Below are 11,538 nucleotides of genomic sequence, written 5' to 3'. Positions count from 1 at the left end.
AGCTACGGGAAGCACCTAATATGAGCAATGGGGAGCCGTTGGATCCAAGATGCAGCGGCACACACGAGGCCTAAATGTTTTATTTGCAAAAAAACCTTTAGAGAGTTTGGAAATTGCGCATAATTACAAAGACTACTCCCAAGCCATTGGACCTCATTTCCAACAATGTAAAAACTCGTATCACCATAGCATCTAAGCTGCGGGGTGGATGTGATATTCTATGCCGCTGTCATTTTTGTTCGTAAACTAGCAAAATACGTGTAACTCGTGCCGTTACTTGTCTAACCGCGCAAAGTGTTTGTTCAAAAAAAGCATCCTACACCGAAATATCAGAACAACACACGGGGGTCCCACTTGTCATTAATCAAATTTGGACTTAAAACTAACAAATCTGAAAGACGAAATTCGAACTGGCAACCTGGACTGCAAAGAGTAAGTCGATAGCCTGAAACAACTACGGTTGTTGGCTTTGTCCCATAACTTGATTTTATACAGTATTACATTGAGTAGAGTAGAGGGAGTGCCTCGTCAACACGTGCATGACCGTTGACTCACTTACTGGTGGGTCCTAGGTCTACAATCTCTCTCTCCTCTCCATCGTCTAACCTTTGCACGAGCACACATGAAGAGCGGCGCTAGCTTGCCGTGGTGTTATTATAACTAAAAAAGCTTGGAAAATAGAAGAATTACCTAGAACAAGAGATGTTGTGGCTGGTCGAGACGGAGCTAACCACACATATCCTCCATGCCATGTTAGCATGATGAAGCTGCGTGGCTAGTGGGGTGTTTTCGACCGACTGGCTGGGTCCTGAGGTTGAACCGTAGGTACTACGTCTGATACAGTATATTTTTACATGCACATTTTTCCTCCGTGCCGAGACGTGGCACACCCTACCGCGCGGTTTCGGGGTCCTCCCGGGTGGTGCACGCATATATTCTTCCTTGCCAAGACGTGGGACGCCCTACCGCGCATTTTCTGGGTCCTTCTCGGTCGTAGCGCCGAAGCAAGTAAATGAGTTGTCAAATCATGAAAGACCACCTTTCCCGCCGAGTACGTCAGTGAAGCACGGTGGCTGGCTAGTTGGGCTAGTGCGACCGATTAGTTAGGCCGCTGCCACATTTGTTTTTTCACCCCTTTTTTTATCTCCTTGTCGGCAGGTAAATTTAAATATCCACCACGGCGTTGCTCTAGTGTTTGGGTGTGGCAGGATTTTTAATTTTTTTGATTGACGGGAGCAGGCGTGACAGCAATTAGTCATGATGACTCTGCCTATAAAACCCACTGCTCCCTGATGTGAGAAGTCGTCGACTGGTGTTTTTCCCATGGTGAAAACCAAAAGATACCCCTCTCCTTGGTTGGCTCCCTCCGCCTTCCCGTAGATTGCATTGCCTTTCAGCTGTTTCGCCCCCTTTGCTTCCTCTCCCCATTGCTTCTACCTGGTGCCATGGCAGCGCAGCAGATCATGGAGTCTGAGGTGAGGCGCCTGACACAGGAGCTCCAGGCCAAGGATGCGGAGCTTAGGGCCAAGGACGTGGAGCTCCATGAGCTCAAGGAGGAGAGGAGTGACATGCTCCTTCGTTATGTGCAGGATTTCACGGAGCTTCAAAAGTAGCAGGCGTCCACCACAAAGATGCTCGAGGTGTCAGCGGCGTTGCTGCAGAAAGCAGAAGATATGATAGGCCATAGGGGAGCCGACTAGAGCGCGAGCGGGCTGATCATGACGAGGTCCAGGATCGCCTCAGCCACTTGGTGGACCAAGTTGCCATGCACATGTTGCGGCTGTGTGATGCCTACCGTCGTGACAGCGCGACCATGCGGTCGTCGGGCTAAACCCGTTCGACCACCCTGTCGACTTCAACGAGTTGCGGCTTCCGGACATGGTCTCCTTCTTCACCTATATCTCCGAGGAGCTGAGCTATCTCCGCATGATGGTGGGGGCGGAGCTGGACAAGGAGGGGTTGCAGGCTGCCGTCACCGTTGCCAAGCGAATCCTCTCAGGGCTCCGTCACCAGAATCCATTCGTGCCATTGGACATCGTCTTTGATGAGCTGGCTCCCGTCGGCCGGAAGCGGGCTCTGCGGGTGGTTGCACTCTGCATCACCAACATCATGCACCTCGAGAAGCAGAGGGACTTCGGTGGTGTTTAGGCGCCCTCTGCATGGGCATGTCCATGTCTCAGCGCAACATGACCGTTGGATCAAACTCAGACGGTGCAGATCAGTTATTGTAGCACAAAGCGTGTGGGTGTGTTTGGTTGCATTCTCATCTCAATATAGTTGTTCCCTCTTCGTGTATTTGTGTTAACCTACTAGTGTGGACTCATGCATCCTTCATGCACTCTGCCAAACACCCAAAAGTGGGTCAAGAAGGGAACTTTTTCTCCCATCCCGTGCACCCTTCATACACCCTGCCTAACACTGATTCGTGCTTCATATGGTTCATGTTTCGTGGAGTACTGTAGCACCATACTCTCCATGCGCTGTAGACCTAGTTCTGTTAACATTGATCTTACCGTTCATTCTTGACCGGACAGTCAAAAAAGTGGTACTATGTTACTACATTATTGTTCATATAGTTGACATGCGCAGAACATCATTTGTTATCATCGTGTCTTACTACACTAGCAACAAGATTATGTAGTACTGATGTATGAACCAATGCACATGCCTAGTAGTAGGAGCACCGTGTATGTTCAAGCGGTTGTTGTGTTTCACACTCCTCCATTGTAAGAGTGGAAACGCTTGCTGTAATCATTTTTTTCTTCAGAAAAATAGTGGACACGCTCTACCGTGCGGATCCTCCTCCAACCATGCACTAAATTACTCACTTTCGCCGACGTGTGGGACAACCAGCATCGGGGTCCACTAGCCATGCACTAAATTACTCTGTAGTAGAGTGACGCTAGACTACCCTGATCGAAGCGCTACAGTAATGTCCAATGAGCCGTCAAATCACAAAAACCCCTCCTTTCCAGTAGTAAGTTGGACAGACGAAGCAACCATCATTTCACTCTTCTCTATCAGCTTCCTCTCTTGAAGAAAACCCCCACTCGCTTCGCTTCTCCCTCATCTCGTTCCTCATTTCACTCTTCTCTCTCAGCTTCCTCTCTTGGATGGACGCTGGAGCACCGGCCGGCGTGATGTCTATGGCTCTGGCCAAAACCGTCGAGGCTCATGGTACGAAGAAGCACAAGCACCCCACCGAGACTACCGCAGACAAGCTCAAAGCCATCGCTCTGTCCAAGCCCCCCTCTTCGGGATCCCTCATTATGCAAGTCCAGGTAATATCTCTTCTTCATGATCTTTTTCTCGATGTTGATCGTGTTTTTTCATCTACTAGTACTAGTACTAGTAGTACAACTTTCTGGTGATCTTGCATGTGATTTTTGTATGCCAAATGAAGGTTCTAAATTCCTCTTTTGACCAAAACATGCGAGAGGTTGACACTGATTTCTTATAGATTACTTTTAACTACTCCCTCCGTCCCAAAATTCTTGTCTTAGATTTGTCTAGATCTTTGAAGAGGGTATATTTGCCTCAGTAACTTGTGTTATGGATATTACAAGTAATCCATCTGCTATCATGCCTTTGAAGACATGTTCTAGTGTCTTTGTTCACTCATTTATGTGCGTATATGGAGTATAATATTAAAAATCATCTTATATTTCTGAACGGAGGTAGTAATAAAATATGGTTTCTGTTTGAATTAGAACCAGGTCCACAGTGGAGATGAAGTTCTCAAAGTCATGCCATGTGAACTGGAAGACCTGAGGATGAGTTCTACTTCTAAACTATCCAGCTGCTGTGTCCTTGTCGCCACGTGTCCTGAACTAGTGTTTTCCTGTAGCATTGTTGTCAGGCATGTTCTCGAGGTTGTACTTGACCACAATAATTTCCTGGTTGTGCCTTCAATTATGAAGGGTGTGGTTCTTGTAAAGCTTCCTGACAAATCTGATGTGGACTGTCTTCATCATCATGTTTATGAGTGGAAAGACCACTCTGTTAGGTTCTCCAAGGTTGACGAGATGGTGATGGTGCAGGTAGACATCTCTCACGGAGTCCATGGCCTAGTCAGTTATGCGGGGTTCATCCCGTAGGTCGGTGGAAAGAAATAGTCTGCAGAGTTTAATTAGTACAACTTTGCTTGTCTATAGTAAGTACTATTGTTCAGTACTTGATTTGTGTTTGTGAACCCTGTATTGTTTAGTACTGCTGCTTTTGGTTTGTGGTGAGTCTTGAGAATAGTCCATGTTAATGTCTGTCCACTCAATTCAGTCTGTATATTTTGAAGTATCCAGATGATCTTTTTTGTGAGGATGGTTTATCAATTATGGTTACACTCCAATATATGTATGCATCGCAGGGTTTATCGCACCCACCAAGATTTCCAGTCCCATGGATATTCGGTCCATAAGATTTGTCACGGCCTTTAGACTGTCCTGCTTGTGGGAGTAGGCGGGGGCCCTGCATGCCATCATAGTTGGACAATCAATCTTCTGTTTAGTACTTCAACATAGTGATTTCCAGGTAAGGATTCACTCATGTCACATCAAGTAAATCCTATTGATTTACTGTCTAAATCTTATCGATTTAATGTCATGTTTTCTTTCTTTCTGTAATTTTACGATGCAGGTTTTTCCATGTGACATTCATCACAGAATAAACCATTTGGTTTGCTCTATGATGGCTATTTTTGCAGGTTTCACTTCTTATGTCGTGTGAGTAACGAAGGCACTGTCCATCACTTATATTACTGGAAAAAATTGGATTAGTCTGTTGTCTGAATACAAGCTGAATCCCTATGATGAACTGCAGTTTAGTTTAACAAAAACGCCAGAATTAGTCCTTCTCGTGTTTAAAATAAATGAAGAAAAAACCTGGATCACCGCCACGGAGCCTAGTCAAGTTAGAAAGCTGATCATAGCAGACCAGACACGATCGCCGCTGTCTCGCACATCGGTACCACCTTCAGCAACGGATCGAGCACTGGCAGTTGCTCTATCACTGACAGCGGCAGCAGCTCAGTCTGATCTAGCTGAGGATTGGGCACTGACCGCGTCAGTGGATCAGGCTGGTCTACCGGAGAATCGGGCATCGACACCGACACCTGCTCCGACACCGGCACCGGCTCTACAAGAAGCACCATCTCCGGCAGCAGCGGCGGCACTACCAGTCGCACCGGCGCGGGCACCAGCAACGGCTTCGGCACCTGCACCAACACTTGCACTTGCATCTGCTCCGGCCCGTGCAGCAGCAACCGAACGAGTACTTGCACCAGCAACGGACTGGGCTGCAGTTCGCACTTCATATACCAAAGTCCTTAAAAAACCAACATGTCCACCTTCTTGGTAACCATTAACCGCCCAAGTGCTTCCTTCTTTTTTCTTTCCATGTTGTTTCACATGATTCACTGTGTTGATCTAACTATTTGTGTATGTCTTCTTGTTTGCAAACAGAGAATTCCTAGAGCAACGAGGGAGTCGTTCAACAATCCGGGCAACCATGGCCAAGTTTCTCTTACCATGCGCAGCCTTGGTGTGAATGAACCTGCTCAATATACCATGAGTACAAAGGATGGTCGCATGATGATTGATGCTAAAGGATGGTCAAGGTTAAAATCTAAATCATATCTTGCGGTAGGGGATGATGTCAAAATCGAACTTTCTCGGCAAGGAGAGCTGGTCCAAATCAACTTTGAAATTCTTCAGTAGCAGCACACAACTGCCGAACTGATCTATCCCCCGAGATATTTTGATGTAATAAGCTGGCATGGTGAAACAAGTGTCCTGTCTGTATAAGTAGTATGACAGTATTATTTATCACATGGTATATCGTTGATAGAATTGCAACTTTGATTGCTGGTTAGGAACTGTCGTTCGATTTCATTCCAACAGTTGTCGTGCTTTATTCAATTTTGTGTATTCGCCTTGCGATAGCATCTAAAACCAGCGCCGTACCGATCACTTGCAATATGAAAAGCGTTGAGGTAGAACACATGGGCCCCCAAACATGCAGGCCCACCGGACTATGGCCCAAAGTCTAGAACCATGAGCCTGTCTGAGTATTATATTCTCAGCTGAACCCCCATAATGCCCGTGCTTGCACATAACATCAAGATGCATTTGTATGAGTATTTTATCTTGTGAGAGAAAAGGATGAATGAGGGAAGGCCTTATTTGCAAATGTGGAGAGGTGTGTGGGTACCTTTTTGCAAAATTGCCATAGTTTCCTTCCTATCCGTTAGATATAAATCAGACGACCTATATTGCAGGATGGTAGGCACACCATCATCACCAACTCATCTATATTGTGTTAAAAAAAACTCTATTTTTTATAATTATATGTTATATATATTCCCCTTGATTTTTCTTATGTATAAAGTTGTGATATAAAAGATTTTTATATTTCTTTACAGAGGGAGTATCTCTCTGTCAAAAATATATTTATGTGTAACTAGTTACTCCTGTCTTTCTACTTCCTTTCGTTGATATGTGGGGCATCCGGCAATGGGGTCCATGTGCCATATGCACCAAATTAGAGTGCACAACTGCATGGTAGGCACATCCCGATCGTAGCACCGCAATAATGCCCAATGAGCCGTCAAATCACAAAACCCCCCACCTTTCCAGCTTTAGCAGTAAGCTGGACGGACGAAGCGTCAATATTTCACTGGGCCTGAATCCCCTTCTCCCTCGTCTGCTTTTTCAGAGAAAAAACCCTCTCGGCGATTGCATAGGGTTTTCTCATGGAGAACCAGGTACGAATTCTTCATCCATCCCCAATAAATCCAAGTCCCTTGGTCGCGGGTAATCCTAGGATGGCAGCGCCACTGTTGATGCATTTTTCTTCCTACTAACTCTAGTGTGTTTCATTTGTAGTGCCCAAAGTGCGAGGACCCTACAGGTTTCTGCTCCCTCGGCGAGACGCCACACTTGTTCCTTCTCATCCTAACACAGGATTTTAAAACATGCACAGTATGTTCCTAGAATCCTCTTTTCTATCCGGGAGGGTGGGGTTTTTTTGAACATGTTGTCGACTAATTTGGAAATTTGGATTTCTATATTTGGATAAAAGGTACTAGTACGATGGTCAACACTGACGTGAAGGAGGAAATTATTTCTAGATTTGGATAGGGAATACATTGTGTGCTCATATTATTTTTCCTGCAGTGCATTATTTGCTCTGCCAGAACACATGTACTCAAGATGCTCGGCCTTGCCATAACTGAATACACCAATTTAATGGTCACTGAGGGAGTCCTGGATTAGGGGGTGTCCGGATGGCCGGACTATGACCTTCGGCCGGACTCCTGGACTATGAAGATACAAGATTGAAGACTCCGTCCTGTGTCCGGATGGGACTTTCCTTGGCGTGGAAGGCAAGGTTGGCGATACGATATGAAGATCTCCTCCCATTGTAACCGACTCTGTGTAACCCTAGCCCTCTCCGATGTCTATATAAACCGGAGAGTTTTTAGTCCGTAGGACGAACAACAATCATACCATAGGCTAGATTCTAGGGTTTAGCCACTCCGATCTCGTGGTAGATCTACTCTTGTACTACCCATATCATCAATATTAATCAAGCAGGAGTAGGGTTTTACCTCCATCGAGAGGTCCCGAACCTGGGTAAAAACATCGTGTCCCTTGTCTCTTGTTACCATCCGCCTAGACGCACAGTTCGGGACCCCCTACCCGAGATTTGCCAGTTTTGACACCGACATTGGTGCTTTCATTGAGAGTTCCTCTGTGTTGTCGCCTTTTAGGCCCGACGGCTTCTTCGCTCGTCAACCGTGACGCGGTCTGGGATGAGACTTTTCTTCCCGGACAGATCTTCGTATTCGGCGGCTTCGCACTGCGGGCTGAGTCGTTCGGCCATCTGGAGCAGATCGAGAGCTACGCCCCTGGCCATCAGGTCAGGTTAGGAAGCTTGAACTACACGGCCGACATCCGCGGGGACTTGATCTTCGACGGATTCGAGCCACAACCGGGCGCGCCGCACTGTCATGATGGGCACGATTTAGCTCTGTCATCGGACAACGCCCAGAGCGGCGCTCTGGTGTCCACTCCGACCATTAACTCGGAGCCCACTACACCAGCCGGGGACGGATGGTTAGATGCCACCCCGGAAACTGCAATCTCTATGGTGATAGAGCCGGATACCAGCTTAGTCCCTCGCAAGGCCCGTGACTCCAAGGTGCCGGACTCCGATCCGGACTCCGTAAATCCCGCACCTGTTCCGATTAAGCCTGATTGGGCTCCGGTCATGGAGTTCACCGCCGCGGTTGTCTTTCAGCACTCACCTTTCGGCAACATCCTAAATTCGTTAAAGTCCCTCTCTTTGTCAGAAGAGCCCTGGCCGGACTACGGCCAACACGGTTGGGATACGGACGACGAAGAAATTCGCAGCCCACCCACCACCCACTTCGTAGCCACTGTCGACGATTTAACTGACATGCTCGACTTTGACTCCGAAGACATCGACGGCATGGACGCCGATGAAGGAGACGATCAAGAACCAGTACCTATAGGGAACTGGAAAGCCACCTCGTCTTATGACATATACATGGTGGACACCCCTAAAGCGGGGGATGGCAAGGAGAAAACAAAGGATGACCCCTCCAAGAAGCAACCCAAGCGTCGACGTCAGCAGCGCTGCTCTAAGTCCTGCCAAAGCAAAACGGTGATTCCGGCACCGGAGATAACAATACGCCGGACAGTGCCGAAGACAACCCCCTCCAGCAAGACTCAGTGCAGGAGAATGAAGGAGCCAGCCCTCGTGAGAGAGCGGCCGACAAAGAGGATGAGGACGACAATTACATGCCTCCCTCCAAAGACGAGGCAAGCCTCGACGATGATGAATTCGTCGTGCCAGAGGATCCCATCGAGCAAGAGCATTTCAAACGCAGACTCGTATCCACGGCAAGCAGCCTCAAGAAGAAACAGCAGCAGCTTAGAGCTGACCAAGACTTGCTAGCCGACAAATGGACCGAAGTCCTGGCGGCCAAAGAGTATAAACTAGAACGCCCATCCAAGAGCTACCCGAAGCGCAGGCTGCTTCCCCAACTTGAGGAGGAAGCAACTAAACCTACATCACCAGCGTGCGATGCACCCGATCGGCCACCCCGTGGCCGCGACAGAGAGGCCTTCAGGCCCTCGACCCAAGCCGCACCCCGACACCGCTCAAAACATACCAGAGTACAGGGAGACGCAATAGACCTGCGAGACATCTTGGAGAATAAGGCAAGGCAAACAAGATCGATCTACGGATCGCATGGACGCCCCGCTTCACGTGATGCTAGCCGTCACGCCGGACATAATAAGTATGGCCCGGCCGAATACAACAGACCAAGCTCGTCCGAGCTGCGTCGCGATATAGCTCAGTACAGGGGCACCGCACATCCACTATGCTTCACAGACGAAGTAATGGATCATCAAATCCCCGAGGGCTTCAAACCCGTAAACATCGAATCATACGATGGCACAACAAATCCTGCGGTATGGATCGAGGATTATCTCCTTCACATCCACATGGCCCGTGGCGATGATCTACACGCCATCAAATACCTCCCGCTCAAGCTTAAAGGACCAGCACGGCATTGGCTTAATAGCCTGCCAGCAGAGTCAATCAGTTGTTGGGAGGACCTGGAATCCGCATTCCTTGACAACTTCCAGGGCACGTATGTGCGACCACCGGACGCCGATGACCTAAGCCACATAATCTAGCAACCAGAGGAATCGGCCAGACAATTCTGGACACGGTTCCTGACAAAGAAAAACCAAATAGTCGATTGTCCGGACGCCGAGGCCCTCGCAGCCTTCAGGCACAACATCCGAGACGAATGGCTTGCCCGGCACCTAGGACAGGAAAAGCCGAAGTCTATGGCAGCCCTCACGACACTCATGACCCGCTTTTGCGCGGGAGAAGACAGCTGGCTAGCTCGTAGCAATAACATAAGCAAAAGCCCCGGCAATTCGGATAATAAGGATAACAACGGCAGGTCACGCCGCAACAAGCATAAGCGCCACATTAACGGTGACAATACTGAAGATACGGCAGTCAATGCCGGATTTAGAGGCTCTAAACCAGGTCAGCAGAAGAAGCCATTCAAACGAAACCCTCAGGGCCCATCCAGCTTAGACCGGATACTTGATCGCTCGTGCCAGATACACGGCACCCCCGAACAGCCAGCCAATCACACCAACAGGGATTGTTGGGTGTTCAAGCAGGCAGGCAAGATAAGTGCCGAGACCAGAGACAAGGGGCTACATAGCGATGACGAGGAGGGGCCCCGACCGCTGAACAACAAAGGACAGAAGGGATTTCCCCCGCAAGTTCGGACGGTGAATATGATATACGCAACCCACATCCCCAAAAGGGAGCGGAAGCATGCTCTCAAGGATGTCTATGCGCTGGAGCCAGTCGCCCCAAAGTTCAACCCATGGTCCTCCTGCCCGATCACTTTCGATCGACGGGACCATCCCACCAGCATCCGTCACGGCGGATTCGCCGCACTGGTCCTAGACCCAATTATCGACGGATTTCACCTTACCAGAGTCCTAATGGATGGCGGCAGTGGCCTGAACCTGCTTTACGAGGACACAGTGCAAAAAATGGGCATCGATCCTTCGAGGATTAAACCCACAAAGACAACCTTCAAAGGTGTCATACCAGGGGTCGAAGCCAGCTGTATAGGCTCGGTCACACTCGAGGTGGTCTTCGGATCACCTGATAACTTCCGGAGCGAGGAGTTAATCTTCGACATAGTCCCATTCCGCAGCGGCTATCACGCCCTGCTCGGACGAACCGCATTTGCAAAATTCAATGCGGTGCCGCACTACGCATATCTCAAGCTCAAGATGCCAGGACCTCGCGGAGTCATCACGGTAAATGGAAACACAGAAGCTCTCTTCGAACGGAGGAGCACACGGCGGCCCTGGCGGCGGAAGTACGGAGTAGCCTCTCAAGGCAGTTCTCCAATCCAGGCGCCAAACGTCCGGACAACGTCAAGCGAGCCCGAAGTAACCTACAACAAATCCGGCTGGCACGTTCCGAGCAAGCATAGCAGTGCGGCCCCGACCCCAGCCCCCGCCAAACGGCAATGCTGGTACCACGTGTACATAATTACACCTTAGAGATACCATGGGCATAAGGGGAGGGGCACAACAACGGCACGCCCAGAATGCGGCTTAACCGCACTAGGGGGCTCCCTATTTCGTCGTTTTCCTTTTTCACACACTTTCAGGACCCAACTATTCGGAAGGCCTGTCCGGCAATACTATTGCCGAACCAACGATGCAATAGCCAGGGAGGAAGCAAACTACGTCAAAAGCCAAGGTGGTCTCTATAACAAGTTTAAATACATGTTTCTCTTACAATACCGCAACTTGCCCCTGAAGGGGAATATGTCAAATACTCCCATCTCTTGCTTACCGCACTTTTTGTATCGTTCTACTTTCGCATCAGCCCTTTTTTAATAAACAATACATAGCTCTTATCTATTATTGTACTTATCTATTTTTATATGCAAACATGTTC

The sequence above is a fragment of the Triticum aestivum genome, chromosome 4B, assembly GCF_018294505.1.
Source record: "Triticum aestivum cultivar Chinese Spring chromosome 4B, IWGSC CS RefSeq v2.1, whole genome shotgun sequence".
In the NCBI taxonomy this organism is placed as follows: domain Eukaryota; kingdom Viridiplantae; phylum Streptophyta; class Magnoliopsida; order Poales; family Poaceae; genus Triticum; species Triticum aestivum.
This window is presented reverse-complemented; position numbering follows the sequence as displayed.